The sequence below is a fragment of the Crinia signifera genome, chromosome 1, assembly GCF_055691185.1.
Source record: "Crinia signifera chromosome 1, ASM5569118v1, whole genome shotgun sequence".
Lineage (NCBI taxonomy): Eukaryota > Metazoa > Chordata > Amphibia > Anura > Myobatrachidae > Crinia > Crinia signifera.
In genome coordinates this window covers 326,308,467-326,314,466 of record NC_139217.1, presented here as the reverse complement: position 1 = coordinate 326,314,466, position 6,000 = coordinate 326,308,467, and the positions used below count along the sequence as shown (strand labels likewise).

At 41.1% G+C, this 6,000-nt stretch overlaps 1 protein-coding gene across 1 annotated transcript in view; it reads right to left on the bottom strand.

The window, feature by feature from the left end:
- Positions 1–6,000, bottom strand: part of MMP14 (matrix metallopeptidase 14) — a 56,384-nt gene that overhangs the window by 48,769 nt on the left and 1,615 nt on the right. The gene's annotated exons all lie outside the window — the stretch shown is intronic.

The following is a 6,000-nucleotide window of genomic DNA, read 5'->3' as shown; positions in this document are numbered from 1 at the left end:
CATCCCTGGGACCGGGAGCAAAGCGGCATCCGTAGAAGCTGGAGGTCTCTAAATACCTCAGAGGTGATTGAAGATCACCTGGAGGTTAGCGGGGTCTAGTATTTATTGTTTGCAATCCACAAGATTGAAATTTGAATCGGCCTTATTTTCGGGGGAGGTCTTATTTTGGACACATGTCCAAAATCTGGGGGAGGTCTTATTTTCGGGGGATGTCTTATTATCGGGGAAACACGGTAGTAACACAGATCATAAAGCAAAGTAATTTGTGACAGTACTGCTTACATTTATCATTGTATGCGCAGTCCACCCACCATCAGAGTGGTACGCAAACCATAAGGTTCCTGAAGTCCTAGGTGTTATCCAGGACCCACATATAAAGATATCTATGCTCCACCCTAGCTCTGGGCTCCCACTTGCACAGCCCATCTGAGAGCCTTATGACACCTATGGATACATAACCATCTACATGCTGGATACTACCAAGACACCGCCTAACTAGTGCGGACTCCTACGGAATAAAGTCACAAGAACCTTAAGAGCAGGATTTTTACTTCTACAGTTGACCAGTATGGTAAATACTATATTATGATGGGCTATACGCAGAGGCGGATTGGCCCACCGGGAAACCGGGCCAATTCCTGGTGGGCCGTGACAAAAGTCATTAAAAAAGGGGCCGGCCGTGGGCTGGCTGGGCCGCGGACAGCCAGCGGCCGCAGCACTTTGCCCACTTCCAAAATGGCCGTAGGAGGGCTGCTGCGCATGCGCGCACAGCACCTCCCCAGGCTCCGAGTTCTTGTTCCCCCTCTGCCCAGCCAGCACTGACTGAAGCAGCACAGCGCCCCCCCTCGGGCATACATGTTGCCGCAACACCCCCCCGGGCCGGATTCGGGACCCAATCCGCCCCTGGCTATACGTTATCACCATACTACATGTACAGGGCAGCCATAAATCATTTTGAGACACAGTCAAGTCTTAATAGGAAGGAGCAATATCTCTCTCTCTCTATATATATATATCTATATATATATATATCTATGTCTATATCTATATATATATATATATATATATGCTATATATATAGATATATAGATATATATATAGATAGATTCGGGGGTCGGTCGGTTTTCCTGTGACACCCCCACTAAAGTTTATTCTTGGATTTAAACCCGTGAGTGCCGCCCATTCTTTCCACACATATATATATATATATATATATATATATATATATTGATTGTTAATCATGTTCTTATATTGTGGCCTTATCTGGTGCACAGTTGTACTTATTATTCACTGACACATTTTAAAAGATCCAGAGGCGGAGCTAATTATTTACCTTGCGATTTTCTGTGTGGAGAAAGGAAAGCGTGAACTGTTGGGGTACTTGAGAACCGAGGTTGGGAACCACTGAGTTAAATGTACAAAAAAATACACTGCAAGTAATATTTTCTGCAGCTACGTGTGGGTAGCTGAGTAGTTTGGGCACTATTTTTTTGCATTAAAAAATATGAGAAACACATTCTTCCTGGTAATTATGCCTAATGTGCTTGTATGGGCGTAGCTTAATTAACAGATCCTTTAAGGCATGAAAAACTTGCTATAGATTTATGTTTTACTAGTGGATACTTGCTCTTTCGTTATCTGCATTGCTTTCTCCGTACCTTATTCGTCTGATTGTGTACACCATCTCCTCTCTTTTACGCAGATCGCATCATTTTGTTATAAATAGCAAAGGCCTTAAGGCTATGAGAATCTTGCGTTTATAATATATGCATTGGCAGTCACAATCCTTATTGCTACACAGCATTGACATTAGCTTTTGTGTTATCTGTTCCAAAAAGAGGAGTTACCTGCGATAAGTTCACGAGGTTTACAATGCCGAAGGAAAATAAAATAATTTATGCTAACATACAATATACCAAAGTATAGCTGTGCAGATTATCAAGAGTCAAGGAGTACCCAAAGGAGAGTAGCAAATTAATATAGATCTGAGACTGGCACACACTTTGTGAAATAGTACAGATAACGGACTGACACATTACAAGGGTATCCGGATGGTGATAGACAATGTTTAAGTCAGGCATAGGCAACCTATGGCTCCCCAGCTGTTGTGAAACTACAATTCCCAGCATGCCTTACCACAGTTTTTGCATTAGGAAGTGCTAAAACGGTGGCACGACATGCTGGAACTTGTAGTTTCACAACAGCTGAGGAGCCACAGGTTGCCTTTTAATCTTTATTTGAAGTTCTTCATATTTTAACATCCATCGGTACTCTGATTAGGAAATGTAAAATGTGCAGAGGGCAATGGTAGGGTAGCGATCCACCTGGTACGAAGCAATGTGAGCAAAGCGAGCCATGTGAGGGAATGTGCTGCACGAATTAGGTCCACATTCTTAGGTGTTCACAACTCATGTCAACATTTTCAGGTCGACCTTTTGGGACTCACCCTAATATACCACACCCCATTAGAAGATGCAGAGTTGAAAGTAAATCATCCAGAATTTCTCCTGTGCATGGAAGTAGTAACTTACATTTGCTCTGCATGTTTTTGCCACTGATCTGCCCCTATACAGTATGTATGTATTTTTTTCCCTATAGATTGTAAGCTTGCAGCAGGGCCCTCCTACCTCCAAGTCTGTCTGTTGTTACCCAGTTTGTTTTATCACGGTCTACTATTTGTAAAGCGCAACGGAATCTGCTGCACTATATAAGAAACTGTAAATAAATAAATTGCTTCATAGTCACCCATCCTATATGCAAAAGATACATTAAACAGACATGTTTAGGGGGACACCCATCTCTGTGTAGGCCACAATTCCATTGACACTCTCTCACCTAACTTAGCCTACTTCTCATCACCTTTCTACTGCCCAGTTATAACCTTACAGTCACAAGTAAAGAAATGCCCATAGCTGACGCTTCAGATCTGCTGCTTGAATACAAAGACGGGACTGTGAAGTAATATGGGCCAATGCAATGTTTACTGTAAAGTATGACTACGCAGAGATAACAGAAGAGCAGGTGCAGCATTCTCAAGTGCTCATTTTGAACTGAATGTTGGACAATCCTTGCAATTATTGCAAAACAGAAGAAACATTAATAGAACGATTACAAAATAAATCCGTTTTAATTGTCAATGGAGATGTGATGAATGTGTGTATTTTAATTAATGCCAAATGTGAGACCTGTTTTTGGGACAGAAGAAACAGCATTTGAGGCGTAAGGAGTGTGTTAAAATGAATAATAAAAGACGAGAGCGAGGATACATGTCAGCAGAGATGGTGAGAGGTCATCGGAAGAAGACTAAATTTGGATGTGATCAGGCTACAACGATCATTTAACAGATAAGTCTCACAAAGTACAGACTGCTGCTACCAAAACTTCCTCTCTGCTAAATGGCACTACTGTTCCCAATGAAAGCGATCTGTTACAGACAGCTTCTCTGCTGCTGCTTTGCTCATTCATCATACTGAGAACAAGATTCAGTTAGGACCAAATGAAATCACTGTTTATAGTTTTCAATCAGTTTTTCTAAGTCCTAAACAGGTCTGCAGCAAAAGTAAAAAAAAAAATGACAATCTTTCATTTTTGTACGTATATTCACAAGGTCTAACTTGTGCAAAATAACACTAAACCATAATAGCAATTTGCTTTTTATCTGCCTTGTGTAAGATGAGACAATGGGGGTTATTCAGATCTGATCACTTCTGTGTGAATTCACACAGCAACCAATTACCAAATGACTACATATGCATACGGATCACAAGATGCATGCGCAACGCCAAACAGCTACATATGTTTTTTTTTTAAATCACAAGCTGGCCACTGTTTGGCTGACAGGAAGATGGCATTTGTGGGTGGTAACCAGCCATTATGTGGGAGTGTCAGGGGAAACGCAGGCATTGCCAGGGAGGATGTGTGACGTCAGCTCTGGGCTCCATCAGCCTGTTTCTATCGCACATGAATAGTAGGACTGGGAAAATCATTTGATGGTGAGCGAGTTGCCTATAGATTTGCAGGTAGCCGCCGATTGCCATGATTTTTGCTAGCCATTGGCAGCTTCTTAGAGGACGTGTTTTAACACTGGCGGGGCGGTGGCTGGCTGGTTTCAGGGCTCTGCAAATTCACAGCGCAGCAATCAGGACCAATGTAGCATTTATTTATTTGATTGCCTGCTGTGGATCAGGGCACATTTTGCACCCAAATAAAATATTAGTGACTGAGAACAACAGCCTTTTAGAACAGTGTCTTAGAAATACTTCAAGAGAAAAGATGGCAGTGACAATAGGCCTCACCTGCAGAACTACTGCACAAACACTATTTGACTGTTTTGTGAGTCTCAAGGTGCCCATACACCGTACAATTATTTTATACAATATCTCATCGCATCTCGGTTTTGCAATGAGATGAGATCTAGTACAAAAAGTATGTGCAGCATCGAGATTCAATGAAATATTGTATACAATAATTGTACAGAGTATGGGCACCTTAAGGATTGTGCCGCTGGTTTACTTTTTTTCAGGGGCAAAGCTTTGAGTCCTTTGGAAAAGGATGTAAAACTGCACCAGCTCAGTAGTAGACTGTGTACACTTTCAGTTCCAGTGAATGAGAAACAAATTTCTGATCACACTATTCCCAGGATCGTGGGGCACTATGCCCATAACAAATATGGGAAGATTATTGAGAATACTAAAACTGTGCACATTCGGTCCTTTTGGCAAATATCTTTTGTCAAGACAGATCGATTGGATAATAGAATAAAAAAAAGCCTTTTTGCCCATTTATCTCTGTTTGGCTAAAATTGTCAAGCCTACATTCATGGTAACAAGTTTTGAGAATGACATTGGTTTTCACAAAGTTTGCTGCTTCAGTGTTTTTATACCTTTGTGTCAGATGTTACTATAGTATACTGAAGTAAAATTTACAAGCTCTTCATAAATGACAAATGCTTTTATTGACAATTACGCAAAGTTTAGGCAAAGAGTCAATAGTTGCAATGTTGACCCTTCTTTTTCAAGACCTCTACAATTCGCCTTGGCATGCTATCAATTGACTACTGGGCCACATACTGACTGATGCCTAATCAATGCTTGAAGTTTGTCCACAAACAAAATGTTAAAGTTTTGGTCCCTGAGCAACTTCATTAGGAGTTTTGTCTTATGGCAAGGTGCTCCACCATGCTAGAAAAGTCAAACTGTTCTTGGATGATTGCTCTTGAAGGATATTTTGGTACCATTCTTTATTCATGGCTGTGTCCTGAGGCAGAATTGTGAGTGAGTACTCTCCCATTACCGAAAAGCAACCCCACACATAAAATGTCTCAGGATGCTTTGCTGTTGGCATGACAAAAGAGGAGTTCTAACGTTTGTCCTTCCTGCTCCAGACAAGCATTTTTCCAGATGCACAAAACAAAATGAAAGGGGATTCATCAGAGAAAATTACTTTACCCCAGTCTATAGCAATTCAATCCCTGTACCTTTTGCAGAATATTAATATGTTCTTCATGTTTTTTTTCCTGGAAAGAAGTGGCTTATTTGCTGCCCTTCTTGACCCATTCTCCAAAAGTCTTCACCTTACTGTGCATGCAGATTCCACCATTCATGAGCAATCTCTGCGCTTGTGGTACCCTGACCCCACAGCTAAAACAATAACTTTAAGAGATGGTCTTGGGGCTTGCTAAACATTCATTAGGTGACCTAAAGCTTTCTTCACAAGTATTGAACCTCTCTCCTTGAAGTTCCCGGTGATCCGATAAATGGTGGACTGAGGTGCAATCTTATTACTAGCAGCAATATTATTGCCTGTGATGCCCTTTATGTGCAAAGCAATGATGGCGGCACCTGTTTCCTTGCAGGTAACCATGGTTAACAAAAGAACAATGATTTCAAGCACCACCCTCCTTTTAAAGCTACCAGTCTGTTATTGTAACTTAATCAGCAATTGCAATTCATTTGATCACTCTTCTGAAGCAAAACACTTAGTGAAAAATGAATATTTGTG